We start from the raw sequence: 15137 nt of genomic DNA on the forward strand, positions 1-15137 counted from the left end.
CCCTCAGAGGGTATCCACAGCCCCCCACAGGGTGTATCCACAGCCCCTCACAGGGCATCCACAGCCCCTCACAGGATATCCACAGCCCCTCATGGGGTATCCACAGCCCCTCAGAGAGTATCCACAGCCCCCCACAGAGTGTATCCACAGCCCCCCACAGGGTGTATCCACAGCCCCCCACAGGGTATCCACAGCCCCTCACAGGGTGTATCCACAGCCCCTCACAGGGTGTATCCACAGCCCCTCACAGGGTGTATTCACAGCCCCTCACAGGGTATCCACAGCCCCTCACAGGGTATCCACAGCCCCCCACAGGGTATCCACAGCCCCCCACAGGGTATCCACAGCCCCTTATAGAGTGTATCCACAGCCCTTTTTCAACTATTCCCACTACTTTCTTAAGCATCTGTCCCTTCAGCCAAGGACACTGAACCTCTCCCCTTCACAGCTCCTTGTACTGTGACTGAGGCGCAGGTGTCCAGAGCATGCTTCCTGAGTAACAGATAAGGCTAAAAACGTAGTAGACGACGTCGATATACAAAGACAGGCTGTAACGATCCTGCGGCAGCTTTGGGATCTTAAGCCAATGCACTGCACAAGGAACACCAATAAAATCTCTTTTATGAGAAATTCAGGGAGTCATTCATTCACAGAGAAATAAAGAAGAAAGCCGCATGCTGTTTCAACGTTCTGTTGAACGTTGAGGCCAAATTAGGCACTTTACCACCAGTGCCAGTTCCTTACGAGTACAAATTTAATACTTGACAGTATTTGCTCTAAAAGCATGTAAGCAAGCCTGAACAGCCTGCAGAGTCTGGGGGCTGGAAGGAGAGCTCGGTCGTATGGCAACCGCTTTGCACTCACAAGGACCTGAGTCCCATACAGTTTGTTTTAAAGAATCTGACTTAGCTTCTACCTTCTCCAGAAGGGAAAAAAAGACATAGAGAAATACAGTTGTTTTTGAGAGAATTATGAACCCCTTCCATGGAAGTCTAGCTGTTCAGTAACTAGGCTGCTCTGTACACCATGTTGATTCAGTCAGTGAGGGTAATAGAAGCTAACATGGAGGCTCACTCTCTGGTAAAGTCCTGTAGTCACTGCTGCCCAGACAGGGACTGAAATACACAGAAGCAGAGACAGACAAACAGGCTCGTGTGACATACTGAAAGCAGTCAAATAATACTTCAGCATGAAAACTACTCCCAGGTTGCTTTTTAAGAACTCAAACTTTCCTCAAGGAAAATTACCTCTACAATACAGAAACGCAGTAACGACATAAACACCGCTCTGACTTCCCGTCATTTCAACTTGAGAGCCTTTGTGCGAGCATTCATTTCTTACGGTTCCGACTCACCGTCTCACTACTGTTTACTTTCCTGACACAAATTTTACTGCTCAGATGCTGAATTAGTTTGAATCTCTTAAGTTCCTTTTATGGCATATATTGAGCAATGAATTAAAATTAACTTTTGTTATGAGAAAATTTCCAAATCCCTTGTGATAACCGGCGGCAAGCCAGACTGTTGTAAAAGTCAGACTTGGTGTATGTGAAGGCGTTAAACTGAACTGTAGTGGAGTTGCTTTAGATGACAGCAAACGCGACTGCATATCCGTGCAGTTTAGTGCACGCGGGCCAGGGATAAGATGCAGTTTTCATTGTCTAGATCTTTAATTACACACATTGACTTCTTTAGAGTAGGCATCTCTCATCTGTTTTTTTCCAAGGGGATCCAGCACAGTCAAACGACCCACAATGGGATTGTGGTCAAACTTCTAGCTCCTAGCTGAACTCCCAGAGAGAAGCAAGGGCTGCAGACGATAGGCTGAAATGTTGCTCAGCAGTGCCACACTCACCAAACATCCAGGAGACCCAGGGCTGACGTCCAGTAGCCACCCCCCAAACCCCAAGCTGAAGACGGCAGCACACACCTCAGGAACAACTTGACACAAGAAACCAATCATTTCTCCTCCATGCTCAACGATCGACTGGTGCTTCAGGTCTGTGCTGTGGTTTGCAAAGCCCATTCACACACCCCTGCTTTTAGCATGGGACACTCACTCCTCACCTACAGACAGACAAACCAGACAGTGGACAGAACCTAAAAAGAGCCAATCTCTTTAAACTTCTTTCACCTCCCACAAAATAGGTATAAGAGCATTTACCTTGTTGGATCCTTCTGGGGATCTGAGGTAAAATATGCAAAGCAAAAGTGCATTACCAAGAAGTTAGTAGGCCTTTTTCAGGGGGTAATGATCATTTAAAAAAAAAAGTGCCAAGTGCTTCTCTATGAGGAAGTGCACACACCCTTCAATGAGAAACAGGGCTATTACTGCCTTAGTGAACTTTATACCACGTGTTACTCCCAGAGAGGTGTCTAAGGACATTCAAAATTGATGCAAGCTCATTGTATCTTTATCTGTGTTAAAACCCATAGCCAAACAGATGGAGGAAAGCGAGGTGGGTGCATGACAGTAACTGGCACAATACCCATGAAAGCGGCCTGGGAGAGCCACAAGCACATGCAAGAGTCCATAAGGGCTTAGTGGAGTACAGGGGCAGTACATGGGCAGAGCTCCAAGCCCATGTGTCTTAGGTACTTTCTACTGCCGTGATAAAACACCATGAGCAAAAGCAACTTGAGGACAAAAAGGTTTATCTCATCTTATATTTTCAGGTAACAGCTTATCACTGAGGGAAGTAAGAGCAGAAACCCAAGGCAGGAAGTAGAAACCATGGAAGAATACTGCTGCTTACTGGTTGTTCCTCATGTAAGACTTAAGATCACCTGCTCAGTGTTGGGACCACCCACAGTGGGCTAAGCCCTCCCACATCAATCATTAATCAAAAACATGCTTGATAGACATGCCTATAGGCCAGTCTTGGTGTGGGGGGGTGCATTTTCTCAACTGAGAGTTCTTCTTCCCAAATGACTCTAAATCGTGTCGAGCTGACAAACATCTCACCAGGATATCATGATAGTGTATTCAAAGACGTCAGACTGCCTGCAACCCTCAAGTTTGAGATGGAATACGGAGAATGCTAGCATTGAAAACTTCAAATCTTGAGTATGGGCCACCACCTTGAGTATGGGCTCCTATAGAGGAATGGGAGCCAGGGGTATCATAAAAGAACATAAGAAAAACAGAACTTCCCCAAGGATCAGGTTTCTATACCTCAAAATTAAATCATACCGTCTTCAACTTACTGGCTATACGTGTATGATGAGCTATCCTGGTGATTCAGAAAGTAAATGCAAGCAGCAGGCTTTGAAAGGAGAGCAGCTGTCAACGCTGACAGCTTACACGGACAAGAACGGAGTCTCACCACATGTAATGCTCATCTCTACTCAGAAAAACTGATAGCTTCTTGGTGTGTCCGATCCCAGAGACTACTACTCAAAATGTGATACTGAAAGCCAAAAGCGGCCAGGTGGTGGTGGCACGCACCTTTCATCCCCAGCACTTGGGAGGCAGAGGCAAAGGCAGACGGCTCTTTGGGTTCAAAGTCAGCCTACTCTGTAGGGAGAGTTCCAGGACCCAGGGCTACACAGAGAAACCCTGTCTCAAAACCCAAAAACAAACAAAGACCCCAAAGTGGACAGCACTAAGATCCCTAGTCACGGCACTACATGGTCATTCATTCATAATCTCTCTCGGCAGACACTCATTCACGGCCTGGTATGTGTAGATGCTGGAAATAGAAAGGGAAGCCAAAACACAGACATTTCAGTAGCTATTTAGTAAATCTTAACATCAGCAATTACTTTGAAAGGTAATCATGTATGACAGTATGTTCATTGCTGTCCCCAAAGGGGGAAATTACTGCCCAAAGGATACACTGATTCCAGGTACAAGGAGCACCACTGTGTCACATACACTTCCTATGTCTGTTTTTCAAGGTGTGATCTGGGGACTGACAAGACAGAGAGGGATTATTTCAGGAACACAGATGCGGGGCCTTACCCAGGACTCAGAACCCGACTGCTACAAACCTCATGTGCACACTGAAGGTGCAGAAGCGCTGCTGGAACTTGGTTTATTTATAAGCTCAGTTGCTAGACAGCTCGCCCAGCAAGTGGCGGATCAGACATCTCAGGCTCTTTCCAAACTTCTGGTAGAGCCAGGGTCTGAGAACTTGACTGTGCTGAGGATAAATAGCAGTGGAACAAACACTCCTGTGTCTGTAACACAGCTTCATCCTGGTTAGGCTCACAGTATTTATTCTCTCTGAACAGATATGATCCTGATTCATAAAGGGGTAAGAGATCTCAACAGAGGGCCAACTTCTACAAAAGAAAAGTAACTTGAAGGATATCCCCCCCGCACACACACCAACGTAATCACCCAACGGCAGCTTCACGTCGCTTCTCTAACCCAGTACAACAGGGCAATGCCACCAAAAGTCTGGAAGGGGCCCAGGTGCCCTTAACACATGCCAGGTCATAAAGTTGGGGACAAACCTACAGATATCTTCAGCATCTTTAGCAAGAGGAACCTGGAGAAACTCAAACTGCAGGTGTCAGAAGAAATCTATTAGATACCCACGACCCATCGCACCCCATTCAACTTCAATTCCCACTTTCAAAATCTAGACTGTTTTGAAACAAGGGCATAATTTATTTACGATTCTTTATGTAAGAGAGAGTATGCACTGTTTGACATTTCCTCCAAAGAATACAGGTGTCTGAGACCAGTATGGCACTTGCTCAGGACCAATGTCTTCTAAGAAATTTAGGGAAATCAAATCGCAGTCCCAGGTTCCCGTTAACGGACCCTGCCTCTTCCATAAGCTTGTGCTCACAGGTTATGCTGCTGGCTGCTGTTACCCTGCTGCTGTGGGACACACCATTAAACTTACACCTAAGAATCTGTGACTGTAATTACTGATTCTTATAGCCATCCTGACAAGATTACTTTATCAAAAGTACTTTATTACTTTATTACTAAGTGTCTATTTGTCCCAACCATAGCATGGTGAAGTAGGTAAAAGATGGAGCATCTGAACCATTCCCATCCTTTAGTTACCGAGGTTCTCAGCTTCAGCAACTAACAGGGCTAACCTTCAACACGCAAAACTCCTTACTGTCTCTCCAAAAGAAACAGAGTTCACTCTGTGTGTGTGTGTGTGTGTGTGTGTGTGTGTGTGTATGTCTCTGAGGGTAGATAAATGTACCCCAAAATCTGTAGGATCCCACACTATGCAGGTTAAATTCCCATCCACAAAATGCCTTTGATTTTAAGTTTAGGAGCACAGCTCAATCAATCTTTCCGAAGACTCACTGTCATTAGTCTTCTCCGTGGGCCTGTCTTTCAAGCCGTAATTCAAAAACTCATCCTAAGCAAAGAAAGATGAACTGTACCTGAAGTGGACAAAGGCAGGAGTATGTGGCCCTTGCTGCCCCCTCGTCTCAGAGGTTTCATATAGAAAACCAGCTGTTTCTTCAAGGCCAGACCAGACATCATAACAAAAGAAAATAACCTAATCTAAATAAATAAACAATAAGTAAATCATAAAAAACCCTTAGTTCTAGTAGAATTTCTTCAGAAGGTAAAAACCAGCAACTAAGGAAGCTGAGTCTTGGATCAGAGAGAGAGACTTAAAATCAGACCATTCATCAGGCTGAAGCAACAGAACATTGAAACCCTAAATTGGTTTCTTCTGGAAAGCAAAGCATCAGTTTCCTAAGAACGATATTTCTAGATTTTTAAATGTGTTACTACATTGTAGACTACACAATACACCAAACTAAAATTGCATCAATGGCCAACAAAGAATTGCAAAACAAAAGCAGGCTGTCAGAAGCAGTGCTTTCTACTACCCCTGTACCCAAAGCAACGCCCCAAGAGCTTGGGGTACCCCATGCAAGCTGAAGCTTAGACTGTATGGAACCTGCAGATGGAAACGGGCTCTGGTCCACAGACACAGCTTGGCTAGAACACAATGCTCATTCGTTCTCCCCAAAACAATGGCCTCTCAATCCCTTAGAAATACTTCATAGTGTGCTTCTCCAACCAAACGATCCTTCTAGAAGTACACTGTGGCTCCCAGTGAGTTAGTTCAACTGTTTAAGATGGAAACAGCTGAATAAAAGCAATCAATATCTTCTGGGAGACAGCTGTCCTCTCAGCAAAAGGCTTCACGCTTCCTTCTAAGTGACTTTCACCAGAGGCCAATGAAAGCTTTTAAGGTACAAACAGTGGAGTGGAGGCAAAGCTACTACATTTTTTTTAAAGGCCTTAAAAATCCCCCATCAAGCAGGCAGTTTCCAGGAAAAGTACTCTGGGTCACAGAAAGACAGTGCTCCAAGAGGGCCCAGGCAGGGAATAAACAAGGAAGACACCACATGCAATTTGCTCCTGCCCTGAGAACACAATTTCACCAATTCTGTGTGACACTGTAAACAAAGGGACTCAACAGGACTTTCTGTGTGGTATTTATTGATTAAAAAAGATCAACCAAAGCTTGCTTTGAGATGTCAATCACAAAGGAACACAGTGAAAACCAGAGAATGTGGTGGTCGAGATGCCTCTCTTGGCGATGATGGGGTCACACCGCTATTTCATGGGCTCAATGTCACATGACCTTGTCACAACAGAAAACTCAGAGGTCATTTCTAGAGCAATTCCTAAGTCTATTGTTTGTTATCAATGCAACAGACCTGGAGCCTCTTGATCGGTGACCTCACCAATGAGAGGTCAGCGTATCCCCGGTGACGATCTTACTTAAGATGCAGGGTGGGTCACTGCATCTCCAGGTTTGGTCTTCGATCTTAGTCCTCAGGTGGCTGAGGTAGGTAGACTGCCTTGAACTTGATGCCAGCCTGAACTACAGCCTGAGACTCTTTCAAAGCAAAACAGTAAGCACAAACAGTAAGTCCTTCCTAGGAGACGTGGCAATAACATACCATCCTTCCTTCTTACATGGTTCTACTGTCTGCTAACCTTCTACCTTGTCAATAATAAGATCCAAAACTTTCTATGAAGAGTATTCCTCAAGAACGCTGCCCTACCACACAGGCAGCTGTCTAGGGACTCAAGAAGAATTCCATGTCACCATGGGAGAAATTCACTTAAGTATCTGGCCTTTGCTTTGACTTGTGATTTCAACATCACAAAACATTTGCCTTGAAGGGGCAATGAGAGAACATTCAGGGATTCATTAGCACATTTGTGTCCGACAACAAACTAACGTTAACATTTATTTCTAAAACCAAAACAATTTACAAAGGATGTAATCAGTCGGTGAAGCAATTGCTCGTCCAGTTTATAAACACGGGAAGCTTGAGTCTCTAAGGACTAGCTTTCGCTCCTGCCCTCTCTGTGAACTTGCAGCCAAAGAGGTCTTCGATGTGCCAAATACTCATTAGGAGGAAATTATACAAGCTTTAAAAAATAATAATTTTTTTTCAGACAGGGCCTCACTGTGGAGCTGAAGCTGGCTTTGAACTCACGATCCTCCCAGATTATGGGAATGACAGGCATGTGCCACCAGACCCAACACATTTTTGTTTGCCGGCATGCTTTGCAGCTGTGCTTCCTAGACCTCTAGAGAAACCTCCCTTTTGTAGTGAGAATTTTGGTCTCTTTAAGAAACCCATAAGTATTAGAAGAATATGTTTTCGTTTTAATCCAAGATGTGGAGATATGGGGTTGCTTCATAGCAGGTGACTAGATTTGCCTCGTGCTCTTGCAGGGGTGTGGTTTTGCCAGCTGCAGATAGTTTCTGTGAGCGTGTGATGTTTGGATTTTTGGGGTCTTTTCAGAGATGCCAGAGCTCTGAGAAAAGGGGCTGATTGGCCAGTTGGTAGTTGGATCCTGTTGATCACTGTTGGCTGTAGTTTGTCAAGGACTGCATAGGGATGAGAAGAAGAAAACAGCCTGACAGCGGAGATCAAACTTGCACCAAGGAACTCGCTGTTCCCAGTCAGCAGCAGGAAGTAGTCTAATGATACTGTTGCCCCCTTTCCCAAACTCTATCTCTTTTCCTCTCCTACCTTAAGGGGTTAAAATGGTGAAAGAAAAAAAGAACCCACAAAGTAACCAGAAGTCCAGCTACGCCCTTTCTTTTCTTCTCTCATTCATCAGAGCCACAAAACACTAAGTAAATGTTGATAGACAGGTTGAGACTAAACCAATATTCAAAACTGAATTTTAAAAAAATTAAAATTATACTTAATGTATATGCATTTGTATAAAAATGTCCTTATATGACATAGTACCAAGAAAAAGTGAATGCAGTAACATATATTTCTTAAGATTTATTTTATTTTTTTCAATTATGTGTGTGCCTCTGTGTGTGCAGGTGCCTGCAGAGGCCAGAAGAGAGTGTTGGATGCCTGTGGCCTGTAGTTACAGGCAGCTGCAAGCACCCTATATGAGTGCTGGTTATAAGGATTAAAATAACTCATTAGCTGGAAAAAAAATTGGTTCTGATCTATCCTGACCTTTCTAAAACCTTTCATGAATATCGAATTTCATTAAGTTTAATGCTGCTGTGGACAAAGCAAAATAGATAAAAGTTACAGCAAAAGAACTATCAATCTAGATGTATTCTCTCCCCTTCCTTTCTGTGTATGTGCTGGGGGGTGGGGGCTGGGGAGAGGTGTGTGCATATACCGTTGTGGTATGCCAAACCTTACCACCATAAAGCCCACAGACTTCTTGTTCTCTGTATTAAGATATTGCTAACATCCATTTAAACGCACGTCTATTGGGCAGATAGCATATGTTCTACCATCTGCACTGAGCCCTTATTCCACTACCTCTGGTTATTCACCTTGCAAGCTGCAATGAGACCAGAGGAGTCCTGGAAACGGCAGCAGGTAGACGCCTGCCTGGAGGGCCACTGGGCCTGGCTGGCTCTAGCAAAGCCCATACCACCCATACTACGCATGTCACCAACTCCAGTAAGTTCAGTAAAATGGGACTTCTTGAATTGAAGCTCAGATGACAAACCCTTTGGAAAAAAAATCCTCAGTAAAGTAACCCACAGCTGTACCAGGCATCCACCCAGGACCCTACCATGATGTCCTCAAGGCTCACAATCCTTAAGCTATAACATGCCATAGACCCAGTTTCAGCATAAAAGTCCTCCTTTAATTCCATGCTCTGTACCCACACCCTACACACCAGTTAGAAGAACTTCTCTTTGATTTCCAAAACCAAGTTAGTACAAGGATTCCGTTCCCCTTTTCAAAACTATTAAGGGTTAGCACGCCCATCCTCTTGGTGTGAAGAAGTTGCTAGGCACTGAAAGGAAGCTATGTAGCTACAGGATCACACAATTAGATACAAGCTCACAGATGCTAATCCTCGGCTTACAAACATATAAAACATGGGGACCTTAATTATGATCGGTATTATTATATACATAATGCTGAAATAACTAGGAAAGCCTTCTCTGATGTAAACTGTTCTCAGAAGATTTTAATTATTATTTTCCGGGAAAATGGGTCTCCTATCAAGAAAGAGCTTGGTGGTTCATGGGTATTAAGAAATCCAGTCAGAGCTGATGGCACACCATGCAAGTCTGATGACCTGAGTTTGAGCCCAGAACCTGTGTAAAAGGAGCAACTGACTTTACAGAGTTGCCCTCTGTCCTACACATGCATGGACACATTCACAGGCACACAATACAGTAATTAATTAAAATCAATCCAGTTAAATGCTTTCTATTGTTAAAAGTAGTACATAGTGGAATTAAAATAATAATTTGTCACCTTACTGATTTCAAAAAGATATATTTAAACAAAGATTAGGAAGAGATTATCGCTGTATCTTATAGGAGTCACTAAAAAGGCAGGAGAAAACAGTGGGACTTAGGAGGGAAAACACATTCAGACCACTGAAGAAAAGTATCTTTAAATGCTCTTTTCACCTCTCCTCCAGCCCAGGCCTCACATCTCTCCCCTCTTGAGGGAATGAAAGCCAAAAGAAAGGGGGCCATATGGTCTCCCTGTCACCATCTCCAGGCAAAGCGGGAAGTGAGGTCCACAGCAAGTCCCTGAAGACTCAGGCCAACTTGTACTCAGCAGCTCCAAAGTCTTCCCAAGCAAGAGCTCAGCATCCTCAAAGATGCTACTAGAGTCCTCACAGATGAGTGCCCAGCCCTGGGAACACATAATTAGAACCCACAACAGTCTTGGGTGGCAATGTTTGTAAACGGTAGCACCTGAGGGGCCCAGCAGTACCTTCCTGTAAAACCGGAAGGATAAAGAGGCATTTTCCACATTGACAGCCTGGCAGGGCAGCGTGTGAGAAAAAGGGGGATGGGGGATCTGACTTGTCATGTTCCAGGTAAGTCTGAAGAGGAGTCATCGTTAGAAATGAGACTGTTGCCCTCTCTGTCTTCTCTACCCTGGGAGCAGCTCTCCCGCGTTGGCCCCTCAGCCCTGAAAATGTATGCCTGCTCCAAGATCGTCTCTACCCGCTCCCTAATCAGGAGCACCTCTCAGCTGCTGAGTCGTCCGCTGTCTGCAGTGGAGTTGAAGCGACCACAGATGCCAACAAATGAGAACCTCAGGAGCTTGGCGGTCCCGACCTCTGACCTCACTTATCCCTAGCCGCAGCTTCCAAACCAGCGCCATTTCAAGGGGCATCGACACACTGACACAGCTGCCAAGTTCACTGGAGCTGGGGCTGCTACCCTTGGGGTGGCCGGCTCTGGGGCAGGGATTGGGACAGTTCTGGGAGTCTCATCATTGGCTATGCCAGGAACCCTTCTCTGAAGCAACAACTCTTCTCCTACGCGATTCTGGGTTTGCCCTTTCAGAGGCCATGGGGCTCTTTTGCCTAATGGTGGCCTTTCTCATCCTCTTCGCCATGTGAAGCAGCCGTCTCCACTTCCACCTCCCAAAGTTCTTTCGTGTCTCTCCTGCCCCGTATGTTCCTTTTCCTGTACCTCCCCAGGAAGTCTGGGGAAAGTGCTTGGCTCAGGGTTTGACAGAGAGAAGACAAATACTGTATTAGTAAGAAAAATAAAAAATAAATGAGACTGCTTTTAAAGACAGGAGCTGGCTAATGAAGAGCTTTCCTGAGACCCTAGGAGAGATACTCTGCAAGTGAGGGCTGCTGAAGGTCTCAACTAGGACAATGAACAGAGAATAAGAAGAGGGCCCAACAGACATGGAGATGTTAGCGGAAAGAAGGAAGGGAGGGAGGGAGGGAGGGAGGGAGGGAGGGAGGGAGGGAGGGAGGGAGGAAGGAAGGTTGTATGGCCTGAGCAGAAGTCACCCAAACATAATTTCTGAGGTGTTAATGCAGACAAGGAAGACTGCAGTAGACAAAAGATGTCCAGGGTTGGTGCAAAGGCTGATGAGAGTCTGCAGCAGACCAGAGAAGAGTCAAGCAGGCCATAATAATTGAGGATGATGTGAGGCTGCCCACAATGTGCTTACATCATGTGCCCCTGAACTGATGAGATGAAAGTCAAAAGCATGGATGCTTTAAATAAAAAAACAAATAAACAAATAAATAAATAAAATAAATTTGCATATACAAGGCAGTACATCTCAGAGGAATTAATTATTTTTTGAGTTCATCTATGAATTCATACTAATTATGAATTCTAGAATAAAAAAAATTAAAGGAACTGCAGTTAAGAAATGGGGAGCAGTGGTGGCGCACTCCTTTAATCCCAGCACTCAGGAGGCAGAGGCAGGCGCATTTCTGAGTTCGAGGCCAGCCTGGTCTACAGAATAAGTTCCAGGACAGCCAGGACTATACAGAGAAACTCTGTCTCGAAAAAAACAAAAACAAAACAAAAACAAAACAACAACAACAACAACAAAAAAACAGGGAGCGGACTGGAGAGGTGGCTCGTTGGTTGAGAGCACTTGCTGCTCTTGCAGAGGACCCAGCATCCTTATGGCTGCTCACAACCGTCTCTAACTCGAGTTCCAAAAGAGCCTATGTATCTTCCAGTCTTCACAGGCAGCAGACATGCATGTGGTATGTGAATATGCATGCGGGCAAAACTCATACTCAAAGTAAAACTGCGTCTTTTAAAAAAGAAGCAACAGAAGAACATGCTGGATCAGTAGCAAAGGATTCAATCAGTGGCTGCAGACCGCCCTTTCTAGACAACGCACGGACGGACCCACGGACGGACCCTGGGAAGGACAGAGGGAGCCAGTGCATTTCGAAATCAGGCTTTGATTTGTTGCTGTGTTTAATATTCACTTTTGGAGACTTTAAATAAATATTCAGAATAGAGAAGACAGTAAAACACAGCCCCTTGGACTACGTCTAATTTTAAATCATCAGGCCAGCCCCTGTGATCTCATTCTTAAATATTAGAATCTGTCTCTAGAAGGACCACTTAAAAAAACAGCATAACTACCCCACGATAGACCACGCTCACCCTTTAAACTTTAACCTTCAGCCCTCAATTCCCTCCTACTGTTTTCCTTTTGCTGAAATCAGCATCCAGTCTCTCCTTTATAACAGGCCCCCTTAATCTCGTTCAAGCTCTATATAGGTTTCCTCTGTGTGTGTGCTGGTTTTGTTGTTGGTCATCTGACCTGTTAAGTTTCGGTGTTTTGTTGGTTACAACTACAAAGTATCCTCTAACATACCAGCTCGATTCCTTCATATTGTGTATGTTGTCATTTGGCCGTAGAATTCTGATCAGATAGATTCAGGTTCAATATTTTGGCACACAGTTTTAAAGACTGTTGTGTTCTATCAAGATATATAAAAAGAGGATTTTTTTTTTTTTATTTTCAATTATCCATCTGGAGTGGATGGGAGAGGCAGCTTAGTCAATCAGTACAATAGTGACTGCTATGCAAGGATGAAGATCTCAAGATGTTAGTAAGAGAAAGAGAAGGGGAGGGGAAAGAGGAGGGGGAGGGAGGGGGACAGAACAGAGAGGGGGAAAAGGAGATAGAGGGAGACAAAGGGGAAGGAAAGAAGGGGGACAGGAGGGGAAGGAAATGAGGAGGGAAGCAGGAATGGATAAGGAGAGGAGGGGAAGAGTAAAGGAGGGGAAGGGAGGAGAGAGAAAGGGAGGGGAGAAGAGAAGAGAGAAAAGAATTGCATGTGGCAGCAGAAACTTGTAATCCCAGCTCTGGGGATGGAGCGCCTAGAGGTCCATCTAGCTGAATTGGCAAGCCCCAAGAAAATGGCAGTCTCATCTCAAAAAATAAAGTAGATGACTTCTAAGGAATGACACAAGAGACTGTTTTTGACCTACACACACACACACACACACACACACACACACACACACACACACAGAGAGAGAGAGAGAGAGAGAGAGAGAGAGAGAGAGAGAGCGCTGACATACTTTATTTATCTCTCATAGCAAAAAGAGCCATTTAAAAGGGACAATCTGAAAGATCTCAGGTAAGCAGCACTGAACCACAACAAACCCTACCTCAACAAGCAAGACGTGACAGTTTGTTCTCCAACTTCCAGATGCACTCTGTGCCACAGTCTCCAACACCACACACACACACACACACAGCAACAACAACATACTGTGCCATAGTCTCCAACAGCCCCCCACACATGGCAACAACAAACAACAACATCATACTGCAGCCTTTCATTTTGTGTTTACTTCGATGGGAAGTCCTGAGTTTTAAAAGTCTGCCATTAAAACTGTCAAAATGAGAAATTCCTGTGCTCTCCTCCAAGAAAACTCATGGAAGAGAATTCTCTACCATGTCAACTCAAGAGATAACTATCTTTAGCTTGTAGACAGAGTCCATCAATCACAATTCTTTATCTTGAAAGAAAAATATTTAGCCAATGACAAAGAATTGGTGTTAACTATTAACGTAAGATAAAATAGTGACTCCAGGTTGAATGACACTGGGAGACTCACCATCCTCCCACATGACAATCTTCTCCACAGGAACACAACACACAGACTGTCTCTCTTCTGAAACGCTACCTCATTGCCTTCAACCTTTCTTTTGTGTATACATACCCCTAAAGAATAAATTTATCTTAAACACTCATACCCAATATGTTCCAAAGCGTTGAATGTCCCCGTGTGCTAGAATTACCCTATCATTAGAAATAAATACCATATCTAAAACAAGGCAAGTTTTGATTTACAGAGCAGTAGCCTAAGGTAAAATTGACCCAGAAAAGTAAACAGACTTTTCATCACAAAAGTGTACATCCAGACACTGACATTTGAGAGCAAGCCTGTTCTCAATGCACATCTACAACGTGACTTTTGTTAGAATGGATGCTAAGTCAAAAGCCAGCAAGTGATGCCAGTGCAGAGACCATAGACAGGCAACCACTGCCAAGAACAAAAGTAAAGGCGACAGATGAGCTTTGTCATCTGACAGGCCCAGCTCAAACATTTCCTCTGCTGGAAGCTTTTCCCCACACCTCATGGAAGTAGTAACCCAACTCAACTTGCTGTTTTCTCATTTGCATCCTGTCTATCTCAGCCATAAATCACAGTTCACATGACCCTGGAACCAATGCTGAATCATTCTCGGTGTTTCCATGCTGAGAACTCAACAGGTACGATCCGGTTTTCTCAGCTTGAAGATTCTTCTTTTTACCCTCCTTGTCTGCCTCCACTCACTACTCCCTTCTTGTGAGCATTCAGTGTTCCCTGAGTGACAGCATAAAGCATTTCACTCATTGTCCTCATGACAATCATGTGACCTGCACATGTTTTGTGCATAGATACTGCATGTTCATCTTCAGATGAAAAAGAACTAGATTAGAATTTAATATGACTTCCTCCAGAGTCTCCCAGCTAGTAAGCGGGATGTCCTGGAGCCCACTGCACTGGAGAATAACAGACTGGACCATGATGAGCATAACTCTGGGGATGAAAGTGAGAGAAAGGGACAAAGAGCTTTCTTTGCTAAGATTTGGATCACAAAGCCTGGGATCTCTAGGTAACCTGGCATCATGGGTGATGTGCTTATAGAAAGACAAAGAGATATAGAATATGTTCTATGGGTGTGTGGTAAGGTATGGGGGAAGGGGATGCCTCAGCGGGCCCATGCTGAGGCATCCCTTCCCTTTGAGGGACCAGCCACACGACAGTATAGTATAGAATAGAGTTTATTCAGGGGATGGGGAGGGAGATGAGGGGGTAGTAGAGGCAGAGAGAGAGGGTGGGAGAGGAGAAGGGAGAAGAACGGAGGGGAGGGGAG

The 15137-nt window shown here is 44.6% G+C and overlaps 1 protein-coding gene and 1 pseudogene across 2 annotated transcripts in view; one reads left to right on the plus strand and one right to left on the minus strand.

The window, feature by feature from the left end:
• The window catches only part of CUNH1orf21 (chromosome unknown C1orf21 homolog), a 202717-nt gene that overhangs the window by 137945 nt on the left and 49635 nt on the right, over positions 1 to 15137 (minus strand). The gene's annotated exons all lie outside the window — the stretch shown is intronic.
• On the plus strand, positions 10398 to 10827 carry LOC114627835 (annotated as a pseudogene).

This window comes from Grammomys surdaster, unplaced genomic scaffold (assembly GCF_004785775.1).
Source record: "Grammomys surdaster isolate TR1022 unplaced genomic scaffold, NIH_TR_1.0 259, whole genome shotgun sequence".
Taxonomy (NCBI): domain Eukaryota; kingdom Metazoa; phylum Chordata; class Mammalia; order Rodentia; family Muridae; genus Grammomys; species Grammomys surdaster.